At 37.9% G+C, this 13,353-nt stretch overlaps 1 long non-coding RNA gene across 1 annotated transcript; it reads right to left on the minus strand.

Annotated features, from left to right (window-relative positions):
- Positions 1–4,981: 4,981 nt before the first annotated feature.
- Positions 4,982–11,214, minus strand: LOC122235094. The gene is made up of 4 exons (XR_006213215.1): positions 10,942–11,214; positions 10,479–10,558; positions 9,678–9,729; positions 4,982–5,225 (listed from the first exon to the last, which is right to left on the minus strand). It is a non-coding gene; the product is annotated as an uncharacterized LOC122235094 (long non-coding RNA).
- Between the last annotated feature and the right edge of the window lie 2,139 nt (positions 11,215–13,353).

The following is a 13,353-nucleotide window of genomic DNA, read 5'->3' on the forward strand; positions in this document are numbered from 1 at the left end:
CGGTTTATTTTGCACTGGTGCCTGCCCAGTGGAGTCCCCTCCAAAGACTGAGCATCTGACTCAGGCTTTACTGGTCTTTTATACATTTGTGCTTCTGCGATGGGCGGGGCTAGTACAGTCAAGCTTCTGGTTCCTGGCTACAGGCTGATAAAAAGAGACAAGCAAGATTTGAAGAAGCCAAAAGCATGCAAGGGGAGTATCTGGCATCAGACATCTGGCTGCCCCTTTTTATCTGCTTTTTTACCAGCTTTCCTTCTCAACACCATGATGGAAATATTATGAGTGTTGACACAGATAGATTTAGGTTCAACTCTTGACTCTGCCACTTAGTAACTCTGGTGTTGAGAGCTTCAGGATCTTCTGTAAAATAGTTGCATCTGAGTCTTAAGGTCAATACCTCTGGCCTTAGGGTGGGAAGTCTGAGGGATAGGGGGGTTAGGGAACGAGAAGATGTAAAGACATTTGGCATTATTTTTCTCCTAGCTCAGCTTTCTCACACAAAAACTGAAAGAGTCTCAGTAACCTGCTATTGAATTGGCCCATAGGTGAGGAGTTTTGTTACTCTACACAGAAAATTCCAAGCCAAGTTCCAGAAGCCCTATCTATGCTCAAGGTTCTAAAGATAAAATCCAAATGACACAGACTTAGGGAGAGGGGGTGGCATTTCACACTCTATTCTAGTTATTAAAGAAATAAGGAGTTGACCAAATGTCCATCCATAAATGAATGGATAAACAAAGCATGGCATATACATACAAGAGAATATTATTCAGTCCTAAAAAGAAAAGAAATTCTAGCGGACCTGGATGGCTCAGTCAGTTAAGCATCTGATTTGATTTTAGCTCAGGTCGTGATCTCTCAGTTCATGAGATCGAGTCCCATGTTGGGCTCTCTGCTGACAGCATGGAGCCTGCTTGGAATTCTCTCTCTCCCTCTCTCTCTCTGCCCCTCCCCTGCTCTACTCTCTCTCTTTCAAAATAAATACATAAGCTTAAAAAAAAAAAAGAAAAGAAAAAAGAAAGAAATTCTAACATAGGCTACAACATGGATGAACCTTGAAGACGTTATGCTAAGTGAAATAAGCCAGTCACAAAAGGACAAATATTGTGTGATTCCACTTACATGAGGTAACTAGAAAAATCTAGAGGTGGATGGTGGTAATAATGGTTGCACAACAATGTGAAATGTACTTAATGCCTCAGAACTATACATTTTTAAAATGGTTAAAATGGTAAATTTTATGTTATGTAGATTTTACCACAGTAAATAGAAAACAGTATAGAGTTGAGCTGCCCAGTTCTTCAGGATGCCCTCAAATGCATACTTCCTAAGTTAGAGATCATTCTATAGTAACCCTCTCTCTGTTTCTAATGCTCCTATCATCTCTCCACCAAAGTCTCCAGTTTCTTCATCATGTTGCTCTTCCCCCCTCCCCACTTCCTGGGTACTGCAATTTCCCCAGCAGCTAGCTGTTCATAAGCTTTCTTTAGCACCTGGGAAATTTTGTTTTCTTCCAGCATTAGTTGTGAATCATAGTCATTTCCTTCCTTCGCCCGGTTTTCACTGCCGGGTACTGAAGAAGAGGAAGCTTCAAGCTTCAGGATGGGGGAGGAAAGGAAAATAATCCTCCAGTGTGAACCAGAGTTTGGGTCTTTGGTTTGTTTTTCTTTGGTTGTCCTAAAGAACATGAAACAAGTTAGATAGCCTCCCTGAAGCTACATAAGAGATTCATATCTCTCCTACTAGCACAACTTCAAACCCTTGTGTTAAAAGAAGAGCTTCATCTTTCCTTGGTTGCATTTCAAAAGTCTCTTCCATTGATTCAGCATGGGAGGACTCCATGACCAACTGTACCTTCCCAATAACTATAAAACACCCACCCACCCCACCCAAGTCAAGGGATAAGGGATTTTTGGTAGTGTCTTACCACACTGACCTAAGAATGAGAATAAAAGATAACACAGGTGAAGTCTCCACCTGTTCTTAACATGGAAGCTCAATAAATGATACATATTTTAAAGACCAGAACCACATGTAAGTATCATGGAAGAACTTTAAACATTACCTGAATCTTTTTAGGATCAATGAAGTTGGATGAACAAGGGAATGACATGTTCGTAGCTGTCCTTCAGGAAGATGAAATTAGCACCAGTGAGGAAGGTGGGTTGGAAAAGAATGCAACTAGATGCTGAAAAAGTAATTGGAAGGTAAGGGGTTTTTCATGTAACACTTCTGACACTAATGCTAGAATGTTTTCCAAAACATGAAGCAGCCAATTCTCAGATTCTCTGGACACCAACTGGATGTTCAACAATTCAATTCAATACTGATATGTGACCAAAGTTCGTGCAGCCTCCACAGGTTAAGGGTTCAGTACCATAAGGCTGTCCCCTACTTCAGATGCTAATCACAAATCCTGAGCCTCCCCCCATACTTGTGACCAACAGGCTACGAAACCATGGTTGCCACTATACCTCTTCAGGTTTGATAATTTGCTAGAACAGCTCACAGAACTCAGAACACACCTTACTTATATTTACTGGTATATTACAAAGGACATTTTAAAAGATACAAATGAATAACCAGATAAAGAGGCACATAGGGCAAGATCTGGAAGGGTCCTGCCCAGGAGTTTCTGTCAACCCTAGAGATGCAGCGTTCCATTCTCCTGGCATGTGGATGTGTTTCGCAACCTAGAAATTCTCTGAACTCCATCATGCAGGGGTTTTTACGGAGGTTTTATTACATAGATACAGTTGAGAAAATCATTGGCCATTAGTGATTAATTCAATCTCCAGCCACCCTCCCCTTACCAGATTGGAAAGGTGAGGCTGAAAAGTATAAGCTTCCAAGTAAGGCTTGATGTTTCCAGTGACCAGCCCCCATCCTGAAGCTACCTAGGGTCTCACCAAGAGTCACCTTTTTAGAACAAAAGAAGCTCCTATCACCTTATCACTCAGGAAATTCCAAGGGTTTAGGAAGAATGCCAAGAATGGGGGACAAAGACCAAATATCTTTCTATGATACCAAAGGAGAGTATTGCAGAAGCTTCTAGGGAAAAAAAAAAAAAAGAACTTTGGTTGTTGGTGTTGGAAAATACCGCAGCACTGATGGTTAGAAGTTAAGGACTTGTCCTAAAAAAGTAGATGCAGTAATGGAAAGGAGAAAAGCAATGTGAGAAACACTGTCAAGGTAGCATTAATAGAATGAGATTGCCCATTAAATATGAGGAAGTGGGGGACTCAAAGATGACCCTTAAGTATGAGTCTACATTGCTAGGAAGATATTAATGCTGCCTACTGAGAGGTAAAAATAGAGTAGACTACTCTAAAGATATTCAATTTTATACATGCTGAGTTTGAAATATCAGTAAAAGATTCTAGTGCAACAGCTCAAGTTGGGAAATGAAAATATTAGGGTACAGTTAAGTAACAATTTTATACTGTATTGAAAGAACTGCTTCTTTGAGATTGGATCAACCCAGATAAAACTTTGGGACATGTTGATATTTTTTCCTCTCCATGTGATATCCTCTCCATCTTCAACTTTTGAAAGAAACGCACACATTTGGAAATAATTTTCACTACTAAGTTGAGAAACAGGCATACCCCAAATAAGAAGAAAATATAAAATATAAATGAATCCTTAAAACACTTACCTTTAGACACTTTCCAGAGAAATGTCTATCACTGACCTAGGGGCTGGAGAATGCTTTTGTCTGTGCGGTATGCTAATTATAGTCATGTTTCTGAAGATGGGTTCATATTTACCTTTGCCCTTTCATTTAGTTTTGAGAGGTTTTCTTTTCTTTCTGATTTTCTGTATTCTGAAATGTACCCCTTCAAAACTTGAAAAGAACACGTAGCTTGGCCATGTTCTTTAGTATACTTAACTTTTTGAGTTGTCAACCATTTCTAATAGAAATAGAAAGTTGGCAGTAGAGAGCTGGCAAGATGTAGTGGGAAGGGGAGAGAGGAGAGGAGAGGAGAGGTTTTGAGGCACACGAGGCTGGTGGGTAACTTCTGCACAATCTCAGACATACTATTTGGCAACAAGCTCTGGTTCTAGTAATTAGCATTAATGTTTTCAACTTTGCTGAACATTATCTAAGGCTGTTTAAGAAGCCTTGACACTTGTGGAATGAAAGGTAATTCTCTCCTAACATGTCAGAAATTCTTTCATCCATTCTATCTTGTTATAAAAATAAGAATCAGTAAAGCATGGATCCCTGAGATTGAATGGCTGACTTGCTCATTTCATAGTTGCCTGATTTAGAGTAGCATCCAAAAATAATCTAAATAATTTGCCTCTGTAGAACAGCTATTTTTACTGCACATATATAACAATTGCTGGGTACTTATTCTAGGCTCCACAACTTACATGCACAATTTTGTGTAGGCCTCACAACAATCCTATGAGAATGGGATATTGTCATGCACACCTCCATCGTCAGTGTTAACCTGAAAACGAAATCTCCAGAGACTGATAATTGTCACTCTCAAACTTTCTCTATACCCTAATTTAGAAACTCTGGCTGGATATTCTCTCACACTTGAGCTTGAGCCCTCATTTTACTAGTTTTACCACAGTTAAAATCTCCTTGATGTAGTCAGTCCCTAAATCTGCCATTCTGTCCCTCTGTCATTACTGATACACAAGTTTGTGAATGAATATTTTCCCTCATCAGACCAGAGGCTAAGTCTTCCACTGACTGGGGTTTGAAGACTACTAATCCCATGAGACTCAACAAAGGCCATTTTTCAACTCATATATAAGATGAAGAAAGCATATGGCACTGCCCCATTAGTGGCTTTTTTCCCTCAACCACAGATGCATGCCCATAATCTTTCAGTGGCTTTCTAGAAGAGCAACAAAAGAAACTACAGCATTGATTCTTCGATGACTTTGGCTTTTCAAAACCGTATGTCTCAGATTCAGCCTTTAGGTTCATAAAATATTTAGACATAAATCATTGACTTGTTTCCAGTGGACTTTACACAAATTTAATCATTGGTTTAAGTCATTTCCTTTATATTGACCTAAAGTAACTTGGATTCTGTTGAACCAGCATCAAACATCACAAAGTTTTGAGTTCTTATGATTTCTGCAGAACTTGCAATCAGGCTTTTAAAAAATTCCAAAACAAGAATGAGTTTTGAGTTCAGTTGTGACATTAGGAATTATGTGAGCCAGAATTTTTCAGTGAAAAACACAATTCGTGTTTCCTGTAAGCAAAAGAAAATAATATTATCTTTCAATTTTATGTATGTCTTTTAAAAGTACAAAATGCTATGGTAAGATTGAGACCAACAGATGATGAAATTCAAGTAGAAACTCTGGTTGCTGCCCAGAATGAACCCATCAATTCAGAAAGGGAAGAGAATTATAGAGGCCACAGGCTTTTATAAGGAACACCTTGTTCTGTAGAAACCTCTCTGCTGCACTCAATTTGTTTTAATTAGTTCTGTTTATGGCAAAACACTAAATGCATATAATATAAATTGAAATTTGATACTTCAGGAGCCTGTAAGATTTTCAGATAAAATCCCAGACAGAATGAGAGACAAGGTCTGTCCTTAACACAGTTCAAAGAGATTTCTCATGAGGAACTCCAGGATAATTTCCCATGATGAGATGGGCTACTTTATTAGCAGTAAGTAGCACAACACAATGTTCTATGGAGAGTTCATATTTTTCCATGTAGCATGTTGTCATAAGTTCTCTAGAAGAACTATATCTACTAAGTTTTTTTTCTACTAAGATTTTTACAGAATTTGTTTAAATACTATTTTACCATTTCTAGCAATTTAGAGTCAACAACAGTCATTAGAAACTCATTTGTACACTTATTTATTCCTCTAATAAAAATGTATTACATACCTACTATGTTTAGTTGTTTTATAAATTTTATGGATTATTTACCATGTGTCACATGTTGAACATAAAATATATATGTGTGTGTGTGTGTGTGTGTGTGTGTGTGTGTATATACATATATATATGGCTATATATAAGGCTGTGCCCGCCTCCAATTTACATAGTCTCATTAGGCCAAATCATGAGTGTTATTAAGACAGTTTTTAAAATAAAAGAAGGTAGGAGTGCCTGGGTGGCTCAGTCGGTTAACTGTCTGACTTCGGCTCAGGTCATGATCTCACAGTTTGTGGGTTTGAGCCCTCATCAGGCTCTGTGCTGGCAGCTTAGAGTCTGGACCCTGCTTCGAATTCTGTGTCTCCCTCTCTCTCTGTTCCTCCCCTGCTCATTCTCTGTCTCTCTCTCCTTAAAAAATAAATAAAAACATTAATAAAAATTTTTTTAATAAAAGAAGGTAGAGGTCTTAATTTAAAATAATGTTAACTACTATTTATTTAGATTTTGTCATATGCCAGTCACTGAGAAAAATATCTTGTTTTTTTTAAAATACAATTTATTGTCAAGTTGGCTAATATATAGTGTATACAAGTGTGCTCTTGGTTTTGGGGGTAAATTCCCATGGTTCATCGCTTATGTACAACACCCAGTGCTCATCCCAACAAGTGCCCTCCTCAGTGCCCATTACCCATTTTCCCCTCTTCCCCCACCCCCAACCCTCAGTTTGTTCTCTGTATTTAAGAGCTTATGGTTTGCCTCCCTTCCTCCCTGTTTGTAACTATTTTTCCCCTTCCCCTCCCCCAAGTTCTTCTGTTAATTCTCTCATGTTCCACATATGAGCAAAACATATGATATCTGTCTTTCTCTCACTGACTTATTTCACTTAGCATAATACCCTCTAGTTCCATCCACATGGCTGCAGATGGCAGGATTTCATTCTTTCTCATTGCCAAGTAGTATTCCATTTTATATATAAACCACAGTATTCATCAGTTGATGGACATTTAGGCTCTTTCCATAATTTGGCTATTGTTGAAAGGACTGCAATAAACATTGGGGGTACATGTGCCCCTATGAATCAGCACTCCTATATCCTTTGTATATAAATTCCTAGTAGTGCTATTGTTGGGTCATAGGATAGTTTTTATTTTTAACTTTTTAAGGAACCCCCACACTGTTTTCCAGAGCATCTGCACCATTTTAATATGACTTCCATACAAACTTAAGTGGTAAGTTTAACTCTAGTTTGTAAATGATAAAACAGATTTAAAGAGATTTATTACCATCTCTCTTCACTTAGTGACCACCACCAAGCACCCTGCATTTTACCACTTTTGCCAGTTAAAATATTTTTAGCTTAAAGTAGAATAACTGGTAAAAGTGTCTTAAATCATAAGCATGTTCAATTAAAGTCTGGAGACAAGCAGTTCCAGGGGAGGTTAAATTTTCAGCTTAACAACATGAGGGTTCTGTCTGTTTCTCCATGGTTCTCCTACCTTTCACCTCAAGCCCACAAGATGGCTGGAACAGGTTCAAGTATCACATCTTTACAGGACAAAATCCATGAAAGGAAAGGATGGAAAACTTTTTCTGGTTTCTGGTTTCGCTTTTTTTTTTTTTAATGTTTATTTTTTAGTGTGGGGGAGGGCCAGAGAGAAGGAGTCACAGAATCCCAAGCAGGTTTCGTGCTGTCAGTACAGAGCCAATCTCCAGGTGAGATCATGTGAGATCATGACCTGAGCTGAAATCAAGAGCTCAAACTCATGAACTGTGAGATCATGACCAGAGCCCAAATCAAAAGTTGGTCACTTAACCAACTGAGCCACCCCGGCACCCTTGGTTTCTGTCTTTTAACTGAGGAGAACAATCTTTCTTAGAAACTCTACACCAGATTTTCCCTTACATTTCATTGGCAAAAACTAGATCACATGCCCACCCCTAGGTTAATCACAGCCAAGAAGCATAGGATTACAGTGATTAGCTAAGATCAATTATGATTCATCCCCTGAAGTTGGAAATGATTTTGCTTTTTACTTAAAATTGGTTTTTGCTTAGCAAGGGAGAAGGGAACAAGCAATAGGATCTCCCTTGTGCTGAAGTGCCCATAGATTCTATGTAATGAAGACTTTTCTAGCTTGCCACAACACATATCTTCCTCCATAGGACTAACACAGACAGGAATTTTGAATGACCAATTAACCTAAAAATGTAGGACTGGAGAGTAATAAAGATATAGGGCATCTTTGTAGATTTTAAGTTGTGAATGGGGTCAGCCATTGAAAAAGAAGATTTTGCATTATACCATGAAACAATGAAATGTCACATTTTTGTTTTAAAACAATTTATGTCATTAAGACAAAGATTTATAAGTCAATCTCTTTCCACACCTTTCCTTTAAATTTTTTAAAAGTAAACAGTCTTATCAATTCAGATTTTTTTTTTCTTGCCTGCCACTGGCTCCAATTCAGATTTCTTGACTAACATAGTATTTATTTTTAAAAATCTTTGCAACATATATTTTAAAATTCTTAAATGTATTGGGGTGCCTGGGTGGCTCAATCGATTAAGTATCCAACTTTGGCTCAGGTCATGGTTCATGAGTTCGAGCCCCATATCGGGCTCTGTTCTGACAGCTCAGCCTGCTTCAGATTCTGTATCTCCCTCTCTCTCTGCTCCTCTCCTGTTCGTACTCTGTGTCTCTCTCAGAAATAAAAATAAACATTAAAAAATAAAAATAAGTAAAAATAAGTTCTTAAATGTATTGAAACTTAAGCTTCTAAGATAAGATGCCAGACTGAACAAAGCCTCTCTATTTAAGCCCCTCTTCTGGAATCCAACTAAAACTATCGCAGAGGAAATTTTTACATAAATAACTCCATAAGGAAGGAGGGAAAGAGGAAAGCAATAAAATATTAGAAACTGGAAAGTGAATTCATGAAAGGTAACTGATTAGCACACTCAAGAGAGTGGGTCCCTAAACTAAAAGTGGAAAAGCTGAGAAGCAATCTGGCTTCTAACGCAGACTGCTCAGAGCATCACATAAAGTCATGGAATTACACAGGCCTGGAGAAGGGGGCGGAAGTTGCAGCACTTTAATAGGGAGGATAAGTGAAAATAATGTCTAGCTTCCCCATTCTACTCTTCACCCATAGTAACTGCTCCTATCCTATGCTACTACTGATTTCTGGGAGACATCAGCACAGTTGGGATTCTACGCACCATGTGAAAATAAGAGATTTAAATGTAATTATATGTACCTATTACTAAGTGCTGAGACTGTGCTTTCTAGTCCTTTTCCAGCTCAGCTCCCAGTAACCAGCCGTCAGAACCTTGCCCTGAGAAGATTAGATTTCCTTGGGGAACCTGATCAGCCCAAGATGACAGATACACAGATTTTAACTTTGGGAAGTCCTCAACAAGTAGCCCACCCATATCACCATATATAGTAATCCCCCCTAATCCATGAGGTATTCATTCCAAGACCCCCACTGGCTGCCTGAAACCACAGATAGTACTAAACTTTATATATACGATTTTTTTCCTATATGCACACACCGATGATAAAGTTTAATTTATAAATAAGACACCTTAAGGTATTAACAACAATATCTAAGAAAATGGAATAATTTTAACAACATATTGTAATAAAAGCAATGTGAATGTGGTCTCCCTTTCTCTCTTAAAATCTCTTATTGTACTGTATCCACCCTTCTTCTTGTGATGTGAGATGATAAAATGCCTATGTGATGAGATGAAACTAGGTGAGTGACATAGGCATTGTGACTTAGTGTTAGGCTACTACTGACCTTCTGTCAACATGCAGGAGGTTGCTTCCAGACTGTGGTTGACTGCAGGTAACTGAAAACATAGAAATTGAAACTATAGATAAGAGGGACTACTCTAGTCAGTTTTCAATTTCATAAACCTCATGCACACATTCAGAATTCCCATCAACTTTTTGATTCATTAATCATAAGCAGACAGTGAAGGCTTACAAAACATCTGAGAAAAGCCCTACTTCAACATGGACAACAGAAATACAAGTATAGATATTGAATCTATGAGCCAAAGAACATGTTACTAAAAAGTAATGCAAATAAGACCTTGAAAATTAAAAATATAATAATTAAAATGAAAGAAGAGGGAGGCATGAGGAAATCTCCAGAGTGTAGATTAAAAATAGGGAAGAAAGAATAGACTCAGAAGACCAGTCCAGGAGGTCCAACACCAAAATAATAAAAACTCTAGAAAAAGAAAACAACAGAAACAGAGAGTAAGAACTTACCAATGTAATGATCCAGAAAAATTTCCCCAAACCAAAAAAAAAATATTTTCTATAGTGAAAAGGCTCATTGAAGTTCCAACACCATAAGTGAAAATAAAGGGAAGCTTAATTTTTTCCCTCATCTTAACGTTTCAGAAGTGCCTTACTTAGAAATATAATGCTGAAGCTTTATTCTCTACAAACTTATTGTGTGACTTTTCTACATTCAAGTAGTTTGTTTCTCATGCTTCTAAATGAGCCCTTAACTATAAGCTGGGAAACATCCCAACATACCTAAGGCATTGGCATAGAGCTGACACTTAAGCAAAATGACTTTTCTTACCTTCCTACTAGCTTCACATACAAGAAATTGAACAAGGCAACTGAGAGGGATATCATCTCCAAAAACCCCGTCTTTTAAGCCTAATGGAAAGACACAAACAGAGCCACTGCAGCACAATTATTTCCTTCACAACCACATCATTAGCCTAGACAACAAAACATGGCATAAATAGCAACATCAAGGCTCTTGCTTGTCCGGACGTCTGGTGGCTCTCAGGTCATGATCTCACAGTTCGTGAATTTGAGCCCCACATTGGGCTCGCTGCTGTCAGCCTGTCAGCACAGAGCCCACTTTGGATCTTCTGTCCCCCTCTCCCTACCCTTCCTCCTCACGTGCTCTCCCCAAAATAAATAAATATTTAAGGGAAAAAAAAAGATTCTTGCTTGTCAAGAATTCCCAGGGCTTTCTTTGTCTGCTAGGGTCTCTGACATCAGGATCATAATAATCCAGCTCTGGAGATTACCTGGCTACGTCTAGTTTATGGTCTCTTGTGAAATACTGATCCTGTCCTTTCAGGACAAGTTGCTAATATGGAGGCTCACAGTATGACATCCTGGGATAGAGTTTGAGATCCTTCCAGATTGCACATTTTAGCTCCAATTCTAGCATGGAGATGAGTTGATACCCACAGAAAGAAGTAAAAAAGGGTGGCCTTCATGAATGGGCCTGCATGGCTTTAAGAGATTACCACACAAACCAGGAATTGAATTTATTAACTAGGAAGACCTAGCTTCGTGGGTTGAATATTAGCTCCCCTAAAGAATATCTACTTGGAACACTAGAATGAGATCTTATTTGGAATAAGGGTCTTTGTGATGTAATTAAGGATCTCAAGATGAAATTGTCCTGGATTTAAGGTGAGTTTCCTTTTAAAAGAGAGGAGAAGGAGATTTGACATACAGAGAGATAAGGGGAAGAAGACAGAGGCCAATACCAGAGTGATGCAGCTACAAGCCAAGCAAAGTCAAGGATTTCAGCCATCACTAGATCACATCCTCCCCAGAAAGAACCAATCTTGCCCATACCTTGATTTCGGACTTCTATCCCCAAAGCTGTGAGAGAATAAATTTCTATTTTTTTTAAGCTACCAAATTTGTGATAATTTGTTATGGCAACCAACCCTAGGAAGCTAATACACCCTCTCAGAGATATTCTGAACCTGCTCTGGCTAGAGAGAAAGTGAAAGTTCCTCAGGTGTCATCTGCTGGGCCGATTTCATGAAACAAGAGTTAATATCTCTAAGGCCCTATTTATACAATAGAGATGGATTACTTTTAAACTTCAAAGCACAGTCATACCAACTAATTAATGTCCATAATTCACTTGGGTCAAATAGGCAGGTGTCATTAACTGCACTTCAGAGTGTAGCAAATAAGCCCCTTGCATAACATCATCAAAGGAATTCTTGACAGATGACTTCAAAACAGACACTACTTAAAGTAAATATTATAGGAAAGTAAAGCACTCATGGTCAAGAGTGGTACAAAAAGAATTGAAAAGCAGAAGATTTGCTATACACACATTCTAGAAGGCCTTATTTCCATATATTTATATGTATATACATACATATATATGTATGTATATATAATGTTAATACATATAATAGGAAAAAAATATATATCATAGAAAAAAATATATATATATATATTACAGAAAATTCATGCTGCAATTTTCCCTTGAAAGACAAATGTTAAAATCCTGGCTTTTGCTACCATCAGCCTGTTGTGGAACAAATGTCAAAAGTTTCCCTGAGAAGTTTTATTGACCTGACAGACTTGTAGAGGGGATATCTATCCCACATTGTCTTAGAGTAGGCATGTCTCAAGCCATAATTTATAGGAAAGACTTAGGAGGTTGAATTGTGCTATGGTTCCAAAACAACAAACAAAACTATAATATTTAGAATAAGGGACATGATAGCTGGGTTCTACTCTGCCACAATCAGACCATATCTGGAAAGTCTACATTGTCTACAGCATAAAAATCGGGGGTTTCTTAACATAAAAAGATCCTAGTGAGGGGTTAAGGAATCAAGGTTTTCAAAAGTAGCAACTCCTGAATACTGGGCAGGGCAGCACATGGGGGGTGAGGGCAGCAGTGTGTAAATCTGGAGAAGTGAAGACTCAGAACCATGAGATGGCTATCACCAAAAATCTGAAAGGATGTAATGTGAAGAGAAGTTTACTTGATAGGTAGAAATCACATTTCATCTTCTTGTTAAGAAATGTTTTTGAAAGGCAAAACTCTCCAAAGATAAGACCAATGTCTTTAACGAATAGTGACCCCCTACCCTTGGGACTATACAAGCATAGACAGGTGAGTTACTTTATGGGAGTGCTGTAGACATTTAAGCTTTTCTCTAATTCTAATATTAATCAATTCTCTAAATCTAATATTAATCTAAATCTAATATTAATATTAATTAATCTAATATTAATCTAATCTCTAATTCTAATTATTAATCAAATCTGTGGTCTTCTCATCTACAATTTAAATATCTACTAGGTCCCCAGAATCTGAAGTTCTGATGCTGAATCTGAAAAATGTAAATGACTCCTATGGAAATAAATCCAGGAATTACTTTGCCACATACTGTGTTGCTGTACCTATCCTGCTAAGTTGAATATGTTATTGTGTAAGTGTGAATAATGTTTAACAATATGCCAAAATGAGATGGAACATGAAGACCTGCAAGGGGTGGTCCTTAGTTGACAAGAATAGGGTATATGAGTTGGCTGAGAAAAATCGGAGTTCTACAGAGAAACAGAACCAATAGGACATATATATATATACGTATATATATATCATATAGGAAGACGAATAGAGGAGAGAGAGATGGGGGCGGGAGAGAGAGAGAGAGAGAGAGAGAGAGAGA

This window comes from Panthera tigris, chromosome F2 (assembly GCF_018350195.1).
Source record: "Panthera tigris isolate Pti1 chromosome F2, P.tigris_Pti1_mat1.1, whole genome shotgun sequence".
NCBI lineage: Eukaryota > Metazoa > Chordata > Mammalia > Carnivora > Felidae > Panthera > Panthera tigris.